The sequence below is a fragment of the Onychostruthus taczanowskii genome, unplaced genomic scaffold, assembly GCF_017590055.1.
Source record: "Onychostruthus taczanowskii isolate IOZ18803 unplaced genomic scaffold, ASM1759005v1 scaffold11, whole genome shotgun sequence".
NCBI lineage: Eukaryota > Metazoa > Chordata > Aves > Passeriformes > Passeridae > Onychostruthus > Onychostruthus taczanowskii.
Window position 1 is genome coordinate 1,738,128 of NW_024497629.1, and position 13,196 is coordinate 1,751,323.

A 13,196-nucleotide genomic window follows, 5' to 3' on the forward strand; every position below is an offset into this window, starting at 1 on the left:
CTGAAACCCAATCCTGAAAAGGCCCAAATGATCACAATGCCAGGTGAAGGATCTCAATATGGCAAAGTTCAAAGACAGCTTTGTCACAATGGGCATTATAGTAAAGTGCTTCTCCATCTGAACTCTCTTTTGCTATGATGAGCAGCAGCTTTATTGCTCCTTGGAGTTATTGTCCTTCTGCAGGCTGAAAGGGTGACCTGGTGGCACACAGCCAGGAGCAGAGCCTATCATGATTTTAGCAACAGCAGTTGTGGATTTGCTGAGAGCAACCGGTGTTCAGCGTGGTCCAGGAAGGTGTGATCCCACAAGAAGGTGTGTGTGCAGGATACTGGGATATTGTCAGTAGGATTACTTACAGGCACCTGATCTCGGCACGATTAGGTGAAGAATCACTGCTCTATTAATATTTCAGCACAAGGAATAAGGGGCAGGCAGCTGTTGAATATTCATGCCGTAGCAATGCTCTCTGTATGAATTCTCTAGCAGGCACATGTAAAGGCTGCACCATTACCCCAAAGAGTTTACCATCCAAAACCCCAATTAAAGAGATACTTTAGCATGTACCCTGTTTTAAGCTCACAGGGCAGGCTCACTGATTAATTGTATTCTTACAGTGAAGATGTGCTCCCTTTTTTTACTAACTCAAGACTCATGTTGAAAACAACATAAAAGGAGTGGGAAAAAACAGATGAAAATTTAATTTACATCTGGAAATCCCAACACATCATGAGATCAGAAACATGTAAAGGGCCAAACAACTCATCTACCCAAGAAGTCATTCATAAAAGATAAACATCCTTTTTAAAAGTGGAGGAAATTCATGCAGGGAAGATGCACAGTACTCAACTATAAAATAATTCCAAGAAGCTTCACATACATTTCTGAGGAAGAGGAGGCAAAATTAAGATTGGTGCCACTGATAAGAAGGAGCACAGATGACATTTTAAGCAAACTAGATAGGAAGGGCAAAATAATCAGGGTTTTGAAGGACAGGACTATGTTTATGCAGGTTCCTGGTTGTGGGGTTTTGTAGTTTTTAAATTTTTTTTTAAACAAAATAAATTAGGCAGAAAATCTTCATATAAATGAGTACTTATAAAAGAGCCTTTCTAGGTGAATAATTTCTTTTACGATTAATAAAATCTGCAATCAGAGCAACAACATTCTGATGACTTTTTGCCATTTGCAATTATCGCTCATCCCAGCACTAAAAAGCTCATTATTATTAAAGCTGACAGAAAGAATACTTAACTGCTTTTATAAAAGAACTTACTTTTTAAAAGAATCAAGTTTCTAAGCTTTCTTTCTACTTCCAAATCTTCTGTGTGAAAAAAAGGCTATCCTAACAACCCCTGTGTGTGTCACCTTTGATTTCCAACACGTAATTTGGATAAAAGCATCCAATTTGTACAGTAACACAATGCATTACAGAATAACACTTCTATGGTTTAAAAGCAGCCTACAAAGAGTATAGAGTTAACATAAATCTGTGCAAGTACAAACATATAGTTTATACCATAAAAATACATATTTTAACCTTTTTTATAGCAGTTTTCTACTAAATAACTAAAAGCACTTAAGATACTGTAGGTAGCATTCCTGTGAATAAGAGTGCATAATCACTATTTTAAAGGCATGGAAGTTGAGGCACAGCTGTTACTAAGACAGCTGTGGAAGAGACAGAAATAGGAACCATATCCAACTCCAAGACCTGTGACTAAATCCATGTCTATTCGACATACATTATCTACAGGCAGAAACAAACATAGGTATTTGTGTTTCGGTATCTACAGAGATGTTAGGAGTGAGTGCTGTCTGTGCCTCACTCCATCCTTGCTCCCTGAAATAACAGCACAGTAAAATCAGAGTCCTCTTAAAAAAAAAACCAAAAAAAACCCCAAAAATCCACAAACCAATCCTCCCTAAAAAGCAACCGACCAAAATCAACAACAACAAAACAAACAAACAAAAAATCCCAAACAACAACAACAAAAAACACAAAAAAACCCCCCAACTCAGATGCTGCTAAATGAATGCAAACTCAGAAAATACTGCCTGATTCACAGGTGCTTGGGAAGCACTGATTTGAGCTTTTTATAATCATGCATCTCCAGTTTGTCATGATTTAGTGGATGGTTAAAGGTGTGGAGCATGTGGCGAGCCCGAATCTTCTCGGGGTGTGCAGTAAGAGAGGCAATCCCTGCAAGCTGCATCAAGGGAAACCTGCTAAGGGATAAGGAAGAAGAACTGAGAGCAGGTGCTTAAGCAGCAGAACGGCTGTGTAGGGAGGCTGCAGAGCCCCCATCCTCAGGGGTATCAAAGGACTTGCTTGGACACGGGCACAGCCCTGAACAACCTGCCCTGCCTCTGCAGTTTGCCTGATTTGAGCAGGAGCTTGGATAAAATAATCCCTTCAAGGTCATTCCCAAACTGAATTGTTCTTTGAATATCATCCCAAAGACAAGTGAGGTTGCTATTTGGCTTCTCTGCTGCATCCCAAAGCTTATCACAAATTCACCCAAGAAGTGTGACCCTGGATTTCTGTGACTAACTTTTTTTTACTTTATTTGGCTTGCTCCTTCTTCTACAAGGGATAAAATGGAACAAATCCAAATCTTTGCTTTCACCCGCTTGAAAACTGTGAAAAATGAAAAGCAAAACACAATCACTGTGCTCAAGCTCCTAAACACATGTGGTCATTTGAGGTCTCACTTAGAGTTTACACACATTCCTGACCTCTCCTCCTAAGAAATACTCCAAAAAGCAATCAGTCGGCTGAGCAGGGAGACCCACAGTTATTAAAACAACTTCATCACCTAAACAGCTCTCAACGTCATTTCAGATTCCTCCCCACCACCACAAGAGGTGCTGCATATGGTGAAAATTAATTCAGTTTGAACCAGAAAACACTGGGGTTAAGTACTTCTTCAACTGGAATACAAAAACTGCAACCACACGTGACTGTCAGGGTATACAGGACTACAGTCAACATGCAGAAATACTATTTATATCCTTCAGAAAAACTGAGTTAAAAGGCTTTTTAAGGGGAACAGCTGAGCTAGGAATATCCAAAAGCGGATGAGACAGACAAGTGTGCAACTCCTACGTGCAGCTCGCTACCAGAAGGAGACAGTGGGAGTCCATCCTGAAACTCACAGCTTTTTCAAACAATTTCTCTCATGCAATAGAAGGGTCCAAGAGGAAGCCTGGACACAGCTGGCTTCTCATTTCCAAATTACAAGTTTTTTATTCTTTTGCTACATATATGTTATATAACCAGATCACAGCCACTGTGGCAGAAACGCCCATGGGCATCCCACAGCCTAACAGAATCACTTCGCAGTAACTTGATATTCAGCCTAAGATTATCCCAGACATTTCATACTGATGTGACTAGGCAATGTGGCAACTTATCACAAGCCAGATTTACTAGACATTCCCCACCACAGAAAGTGAATTAAACTGTCACTCATCACCGTATGAGCTGCACTAGTGTAACTACTTCTCCATGAGTTGGACAACACTTCTCTGAATTAAAACCAACACACTTTCTTGCAAGTCTTTATCCTCCTTTCTGTACATTTTCTTTTCCTTTCCACTTCCCTTATTTTCTGCTCAATTTTCTCTTCCCCTGACTTAGTATGTTTAACCCTCTTTGCTCAGCTTGCATTCCAGTGCATTCTTTTGTCATCCTTGGCAGATATAAACAGAGGGATTTGTACAGGAGCTCCAGCCACCCTGGCCAAACTAGTAATGATGAACTCAGTAGTGGACTACTGCTGTCCTCTTGGTCCTTCCCCTAGGGAATCAGACAGCAAAGCTTCCAGGAGCACAGACCTACACCTGCTTTCCCTGTCTGATCATCATGTCAAGCTAAGGCTGAGACTGTATTCCTGAGTGTTTCTTCTCTGGAATATCTCCCAACATACATGCTCTATAAAAACACAGGAAAAGCAGATGCATTACTCATCGTGAGTGCCACCAAAAAAAGAAAAAGAGCAGAACATTTGATTTAACCACCACTACAATTACAGTTGTTGGCATCTGCAATTTGTAGCATCACACACACGCATGCAGGGACAAATAAAGTAGGAGTACAAAGTAAGTCTTGTTCATAACTCAGACTTGATTTCCAGCAAATTCCATATACATATTATTATTATATGCACTACTTATGGCTGTGTCCTGGCAGAACAGAAAAAAGGATTAAATACACTGTCTGTCTCTCATGCACACTTGTACACACCCAAGAATACACACAATTTCCTGATCTATTGTGAATATACTATTGACAGGAATTGAAAAAGAATTTTAAGTTATCAAAGCTACATGGAAAGCTTTAAGCTAGCTGCTCATGGAAATAAACTAATTTCCAAGAGTGTTTCACTATTTCTGAAGTGTAGCTCATGCACATTTACGGGAAGAGGTTGCCAGCAACATTGTGATAAAGGTGCACTGGGGATAATGAGGTGTTCAATAAGGAATCCTGTGAAGAGCAAATGCTGGAAGTAAGGAATGCATGACAGTTTATGATAAAGATTAAACAAATTGGAAATATGAAAAATAATATGGGAGTTAGTGGTCTTGACAGACAGCAACAGCTCAAATTTGAGCCAGCAACATGCCTTTGGAACAAACCCAAGTGTGTCCATTCTGAGCTGTTGATTTATTAAAAAATATGGGTATTGATCTAGTACCGATATCCAACTGTGACAGACAAAAACTCTCTAACAGTTTAAAGTCAGAAAGTGTATGTTTATTGTGATGCCGGGCAGCATGCGGGATACCTCCCAAATACACACCACAATTTACAGGTGATTACAGAGCCCTTTTATCTATACAAGTATTGAATACCCAAAATACAAATAGATATTCATAATTTTGGTACATCCCATTCCCCGCTTCGTATGCTTAGTTCAAAAGATATTAAGCATGTGCAGTTTGTTCCCTGAAATGGGTCGGTGGTCCCTTTCATGGGGAGGGGTCCCAAAATGAGGAAGTAAATGAAGGCTTCCTCATTCTGACCTTTCTAACTTTTCAATGCAAATATGACAAATGAACCCTTGGTAGAACTCCCATTCCCTGTCTTAAGTTGGTTTCAGAACAGAGGAGGCCCACAACTGCCTTATGTTACTAAAAGCTATTTGTCAGTTTCTATATTCTTTATTATAAACCCAGCTAACCAAACATTGTGTTGACAAGCAATCAATTATTAGTTAACTACTAACTCTTAACTTCATCAAGGCCTACCCATTTATTTTAATTAACTCCAATAAAGCTTATCTCTAACTAAAATCTTAGCCCCTCTAAAATCTCTAAATTCCTTTATGTCTCACTGTGCTGGTGAGAGCACAGCCAGCAGGCCCAGGGAAGCAATCCTTCCCTTTCTGGCAGGATTTGTGAGCCCTCCAGAACAAGAAGGCTTTGACATACCGGAGAAAGTCCAGTGGAGGACTGTGGTGTCTAGAACAGAGGTCTCCCCCAGATCTCACTGTGTTTTCTGATTCCCCAAAGGGAAGGTACAAAGAGAACAGAGTGAGCCTATTCTTGAAAGGGAAGTAATGTGACAAGAACAAAGAAGCTGCAACAATGAAAATTCAGGTTATAAATGAAGAAAATATCCTTCATGAGGTGGTGAAACATGGTAACAGGGGAATAACAAGGCTTTGGAGTCTGCATCCTTGGAGATATTCAAAACCCAACTGTATATGATCCCCAGCAACCTGCTTTAAAAGTGACGTTGCTCTGAGCAGGAGGCTGGACTAGACAACGGCACAGGTGTTTTCCAGCCTGAATTATGCCCAGAAATTACATATCTGGAGGGAAGAAGCCAGAAAGTTCATCAAAGGAGGTTAAGAGGACAAGAAACAGCATAAAGGCACAGGATTAGCTCCATAATGAAAAAACAGAGGTGCAAAAAGAAGCTAGAAAAAGGAATAAGCAAGAAAATAGCAGGCAGGATCAAGACTGAGGAAGAAGAAAGAAGAAAAAAAAAATCAAATCTCTGTTCACAAAATTGAACTTTCCTCTCATAAGCAAGAGGTGAAAAATTCCACAAGAGTCATTCAACAATGAAGTCAAGTATTTAAGTTTCTACTGTAACGTCCATAGTAGATTTGGGTAAGAGAGGGAATCAGTTCTTTCTTTTCCCTTCCCATGCCCCCAGGAAACCAACTAACCTTTAATCTCCCTTTTCCAAATATTTGAACTCAATCTTGCAAACTTCACAGATATTTTAACTATGTACATTATGAAGAATGTTTCATTTGTAATATAAAAATACATGCACTTTTGTCAGCTTAAAACTCAAAGTTCACTCCACCCAAGTAAGCCTCTTACAGTTTTATCCAGTTTTATAAGATATGGCCCCATGAGTCTAGACCTATAGACACAAAAAACTTTGCTCTCTCTTGGAGCTACACCACCAAATTAAAATACTCCTGATCAGGTTTACAGCATTAGCATTTATCATATTACAATATTTTTCTATTCTAACACAGATGCTTAGGTGCATGTGCTGCAATAGGGACTTGCTGCAGCCACTGAAAGGGAGACCAATGCCCAAATTGTGTTTGTGTAAACAAGGAAGAGACCATGAAAGAAAAGCCACAAAAAAAAAAAAAAAAAAAAAAAAAAAAAGAGGCATCTGCACACTTACCCTGTGATATCCACAGTCTGTATCAAAATCAGCCTCAGGTGTAACAGTCAGTAAACAGGACAGCAACCCCTTGCATTTAGCAGAAGATTTCTGGGAAGCCAGATTACCTAGAAAGAGTTGAAAAAGAGTTACTTTAACACACAAAGATGAAATCACCTGTGTGTAATAAGAACAGGCTTCAAACGAATCACAGCATCAGAATAAAAAAAAAAGAAAAAAGCTGCTCAATAGGAGACCACCATGATCAGAACAGAGAATTTAAACCCCAGAAGGTGACAGAAATTTGTTCCAAAGCACAGAGAGGTAAACGCTGGTAGGCACTCAGGGTTTAGCAAAGAACATCTAATACCCAAGATAACATGGTGTTAACCCTCTAATCAAGGATGTGGAGGAGACCAGAAAGAGCACGATATTTTGCTTAATTAGTTGCTATCAAAGAGAGGATGAGTTCAAGCACTTGCAAAAACAAGGCAATCTAAGACTATTTAAAAGTTTAATAGTGTTCTAGAGTCTTTGGTAACACAGAGTTTGCCCATGAAATCAAAATAATCCCCGGAGATAAATTTAAAGGAATATATCTCATTTTAATGTGCAGAGTAAAATGACTATTCATTAAAGCAAAGCAGTTTTATCCCTACAGCCTCCATCTCAGATGCAATACATACTGAAGCAATCTTTATGACAGGAAGTGGCATGTAATCCTGCAAGAATGAACTGCTGTTGTTATCTGCAAATCAATACAATTTTTTTAAAGTGGATATAACTGTGCCTATTGATTTCATGTTTTTAGCCCTAGAGTTTCAGTTTCTCCCAAGAAGATTCTTACAACGACAAGATTGCTGCATACATGTAACTGAGCTGATACAATCTGAATGCGAAGTTTACAGTGCACTTCCCTCTGCAATGCAACTGGGGCTTCTGTCCCATTGCCTCAAATTAAGCCTTTTTTTCATTTTATATACACTTATTTTTATGTATTTATAATAATTTTGAAGTGGTAGATTAACACTTCACTAATTCAACCTGCTAGCTATGGAAAGTTCAGCACACAAAACATTCCCATGGAAGTTATCTCCTTACCCTGCTAGGATATTATTTCAGAATATATGCATGATTTTTGCTATGTTTAAATAGCCTGACCAAATAATTTCCCTTGTGAAAGCCTGAAACTGGTTCAGTGCTGAATATTTACAGCCCTAAGAGGTGTGGTGAAGGTGAGGACGGTAAGGGTACAAGCACACAGAAAAACTGAATGACTTATCCAAGGTCACTTTGTAGATCAGTCAGGCAATGAGCTCCATTAAGAGTTTAATAAAACTGCTAAATTCCTACTATATTTCTGCAAATGAAGCATATAGCAACTTTGGCTTGACTAGCTGACCAAATGGCTCATGCTGCAATGAATGATCTGCAATGAGAGCTGGCTAAGAGGCACAACGCACCATCAGCCTGAGAAACGAGGGAAAAAAGATCAAACCACTAAAAAAAAGTTTAAAAGCATGAGATCAGGGCCAGATGAATGACATCCCAAATCAGGTTAGGAAAGCTAAGTGCTGATAGGACTAATTCTGGCCAAGGACATCAAGGGCAACACCAAATGCTTCTATAGGTAGTTCTGTGACAACAGGGAAGATTTGCGAAAATGTTGGCTGTCTCCAGAAGGCAATGGGAAACCCAGTTACTTTGGATATGGAGGACATTAAGATACTCAATGACTTTTTTGCCTCAGTCTTCAGTTACAGGAGCTCCACCCACACTGCCTGAGTTGCCAGCAGGGACCTGGGAAATGAAGAACCACCGGCTATGAGAGAAGATCAGACTCAAGACCATCTACGGACATGGAAGTGTTGAAGGTCACCTTTGGGCTGGAAGGAACTTTAAAGGTCATATAGCTCCAAGCAGAAAAAACTCTGTGCTAACCACTAGCCAGATGCAGGTTAGTTTCTTGAAAACATAAGATGATGGAAGAGGAAGCACATGAAAGGCTGGGGAAAGTGTGGAAATGCAAACATCTTGTCCACAGTATTCCTCATCATTACCATTCAGTCCATCAAACAGAGCTCCATGCTCTTCCTGAGCCTGTCTTCTTTACAGGTCTAGACTCATTTTGGAGCTAAGCCTTTTCTAATAGCTGGTCTACTTACTTATTTATTTATTTAACAGTACTTGAATACGTTGTTGTGACTTTTTAGTTTAGTTTTTCTGAATTTCACAAGATAACTAAGGAATATACCATGGACTACCTAAAAATACTGAAACAAAAAGGGAGCATTTTCTTTGTTTTGCTTTTAGTTTGCTGAAAAAAAGCACTGTTTTCATGAGGCAGTTTATGGAAAGAAGAAAGGGGAAATTACTCAAGGGAGTAATTTCTGTTTTGCATAGTGACTCATCATATCATAGTTACCCCATCATCTCCAAGGGCAACACTAGGCCAGAGCAATTCTGAAAGATCTCCTTAGGGAATCACACACTTCTCAAAGCCATCTCAAGACTTTTGTTCCAGAACTTCACAGAACAGGAAAAAAACATTTGAGACTAATAAAACCAAACTAGGTTTCAGATAGGGAAGAAGCCTGAGTAGCCAATGGCAGTTTTACACAAAGGGAAATCTTTTTCTCTCTCACCTCAATAATGAAAGACATGAAGAATATTTACAAAGCACATGGTGGGCTCTAGACAGCAGTGTGATATAGAAAGGCAGATGAGAACTCACAGCTGGATACAGGACATCTGAGGAACGAAAAATCAGAAGGAAACGAAGCAACAAAAAAAGCAATTACTTGTCACGATGAAAATGGTACATAAAGATGGGCCAAAGTTCATAATCTGTTTGCTAACTCTTGGACACACAGTTCCAGAGAAGTGTAAAAAACCACTTGGTGAAATACAAAGACACTTAATGATCTTTAACATACTGCAATCTAATGATTTACTAGCATTTGGATGAGGTGTCTTTCCCCTGCTTTAGAAAATCTTGGCTACTTATAGGAAAGGATTTTAAGCTTACCAAAACTTTACTGCAGTTACCATGGTGGGGGAGCAACACCCGCCGGGCAGTTCTGAACCACTACAATAAAATATTGAAACTGGAAAAGGCAGAAACACAGCAAGAAGCTTTCAACAGCAAACCCAGGTTGTCTCTCATCATAGTGTACTACCCTGCACAGAGGTAAAACTTGCATTCCCTGTATTAATTCTCATGAAGCTGAAGGTGCCCTACAGGCAAGCCTTATCTCTCCTTTGGGAGCCTAACTACTGCAAAATAGACAGGTTAAGGATTCTGTCCTGTGCCTATGCTTCTAAATTAAGTGACTTGAAGTAACTGGATCTAAAGCTATCTACTTTAGATACTGCATCTCCTCCTTCCTGAAGGAGGGAGATCTTTCTTCAGGTTAAATCAGCTGCAGGCCATGGTATGAAAAGTTGGTGCCAGCTCACCTCTCATCAACACAAGTATCTTCATGAAGAGGTGGAATTATCAGAAGTGCCTTTGGCATGAAAGACTTGGCCAGTGAGAAGCAGTTCTGGATCTTTTAGAGAGAGGAGCTGTATCAGTTGGACTCCCCTCTACAGTTCTCAGTTGGCCGAAGAAGAGTTCAGCTGCACCAGCAAACAATGAGATATGGTAACAGCACAAGCAGCAAGCAGAAAGCTCGGCTTTAAATAGTAAATCAGAAAAGAAGCATCCAAAAGGCAAGCGACAATGAGGGAGACAATGATTTCATACAATGTCAATCCAAAACCACAATTTTCTTATGCAGCAATGTACTGTTTCAGAGCTTCTCTGTCACAGACAAAGCATCCAAAAGCCATACAGCAGATCTGAAGAAAGGCAAGGAGCAGGCAGCAGCATTTGGCAACTCAGTACTGCAAGGAGGGACTCATTGTTCCAGAGCCTCCCTGAATAAGAGATCACTTTCCCTGAATAAGAGATCACTTAGCAGCAGAGCTGCACAACATGGATCTCAGTGAGGATGCAATGCTCCACGCAGTGCCTTCCCATGTCTCACGTGTTGTTCAAATAAGTATTTGGACAAGAAGAAGGATGAAGCCAAGGATGTGGACATAGCTATTGTAGGTTAATTACCCAGAAAAAGTTTAACACAAAAATATTCTATGAAAGCCTGCCTGTGCAGACAAGCTATAAATCAACTCTGAAGCACAAAGTGCTTTTAAAATGCCCTTTACAAGATGCTCTGCCCTACAAACAACCTCTCCTAAGTCAGATACCACAGCCTGGGGCAGGGGCTGAAGAACAGGAATGAAATACCAGGCACAGAACACCCTCTCTGCAAATAAACAAGGCAAAGGAAAGCAAATCAAACAAAGGGAGGGAGGAAAAACCGACTCCAACACAAAGTATGAGCACTTGCTAGGCAGGTTAAGTGGAAGCTTTACAGGCAGCAGAAGGGTGCTACAGGCAGTGTATCTGCCAAATCAGACCAGTCACTGCAAACAGCGGAGCTCAGCACAGCTGGGAAGTTGTATGGACAAGGGAGGCAAGGACAGACCGACACACCCAAAGGTGTCAGTGCTGCCAGGCTGGGGACAACTGTGTGCTGCTGTCTTTATCTGTTATCTTCAGCATGCTTGCCATTAAAAGCTCTGTAATGCCTGGTGTGACCTGTTGTCCTACTGCTGCCAGAAGCCAAGCAAGTGGTCTGAGAAGGGAGTAATTACAGATCCCACAAGAAGCTACACCGGCTCTGAAGTTGGGCAGAGCTGCAGTCAAGAGTTACAGGCTGGAATAAAAAAAATAAAACACAGGGCTGGAAATGAAGGATGCATCCCTTTTCACAGTCCCACCTGACTTTATGGGAAGGAGTGACTGCTCCACTATGTCTGCAGAATACTATTATGTTTACCCTAATATATTATTTATTACAGAATTTACAGCTCTCTATTTTCCCCAACTGACAACCAGCCAACTACTAATTTGCAAGCTAAAATGCTGTGAGGTCTGCAGATCCCAGGGCATTTGCAAGCCATAAGGATTCTGAAATGCTTGGGAAAAGCCTGGCAATGCTGCCAGTCCTCACTAAGGTCCAAAGAATTTAAGCCACAGCCACCTAAACTAAGGAACTACCTGAGAAAAAATGACTAGAGAAGGATGTCTGCACACGCATAATGTTCAAATATTTATAGAAAACTTTTTAGCAGCAACAAATGAGAGCATCACTGTACCATCAGCTCTGGGTTTGAAATGATAATTGCTAGACACCTAAGGCTACTTGGTATGTTTTACTGAGTTTATCAGAATCCCACTGATCTCTCTGAAAACAGTCTGGGAAATATGAACATCTCTTCATCAAAGATGACACACAGTAACCCCTGAGGTCACTCTGTGCAATAGCTGAAGTCCCCCAAACTCAAATGCTGGCCTGTGTGTCAAAGGGTTAATAAGTGGAAAGGGAAGGGGAGAATAATATTCACTCAGTATTCCCCTGTTCCATAACATCGACAAATTAACTCCTCCTGTGACACCACATAACTTTTGAGAAAACATTTGTGGTTTAGAACTGGCTGTTGAGTTTGTATTCCTGCCTGGATGATCACTTCTTTAAAAGGAAGTATACATCAATAATATTCATGGGGAGCTTCATAAGAGCTTGGCAAACAGTTCTGACAAAACAAAAACCTCAAACATAAGGATTACTCATAAAATGCTACATCAACAACTCTTCTGACAGACATCTGGATTATGCTCCTTTTAAAAGGGAAAAAACAAAGATGTCACTTCGAAGTTTAAATGGAAACAGTGAAATATGCCATTAAAAATACCACATCATAAACAAAGCTATTTTTGCAAACTCAAACGCAATGAGCAATTATGACAAAGTTTGCCAAGATGATTTACAGGCGCCTTTTCATTTAAAAAATGCTTTCAAAACACTAAAATATGTACAGATATTACAGGTTAGTAATGAGTTTACAGACTTAGAAGATCAGCTAGCCAGCATTAAGTCTGTCAAGTCCCGTCTTTTTTTTTTTAATGGCCTTTAGTTGATGCTGCAAATGAAGTTAATGCATACACACCAAACCAACTAAACAAAGGTCCAGAAAGAAATGCAGACAGACACCCATCCTCAGAGCATATAATTCACTATTCCTCCCCCTAACCATGTTAAACACAGAATTGCTTTATGCAGATGACATTAAGTTCTATGGTATGCTGTAGTTAAGACTCAAAATGAGATCACTCTCAGGATACTGAGAAGTTAGAAGTAAAAACTTCTAACTCATTCCCAGTTTATTTACTTTTTAACTCCCATTAAAAGCTCAAAAAAAGCTGCTGATATGTCTGCACATCAAAAAAGGGACATGTAAAACATTCCCATGCAAAAATAAAGTACTAAAAGACTGTTTATTCAAAAATGAGGAGCTTCAATGTATCATAAATGTTGAGTTAAAAACTCTTCACCCTAACAGTGAGGGTTCTTGAACAACAAATACATATATTCTAGTGAAAAAGTAGATTGCCTTAAAGTAGAGCCAACTTCACAATTCACTGAAGTTCACTGGATTTGCTGGAGATTGG

At 39.9% G+C, this 13,196-nt stretch overlaps 1 protein-coding gene across 2 annotated transcripts in view; it reads right to left on the minus strand.

Annotated features, from left to right (window-relative positions):
- Positions 1 to 13,196, minus strand: part of KLHL29 (kelch like family member 29) — a 388,668-nt gene that overhangs the window by 315,801 nt on the left and 59,671 nt on the right. For both annotated transcript variants that reach the window (XM_041421738.1, XM_041421728.1), the window contains exon 2: positions 6,659 to 6,765. The gene's annotated coding sequence lies outside the window, so the exon portion shown is untranslated. The remainder of the gene's footprint in view (positions 1 to 6,658; positions 6,766 to 13,196) is intronic.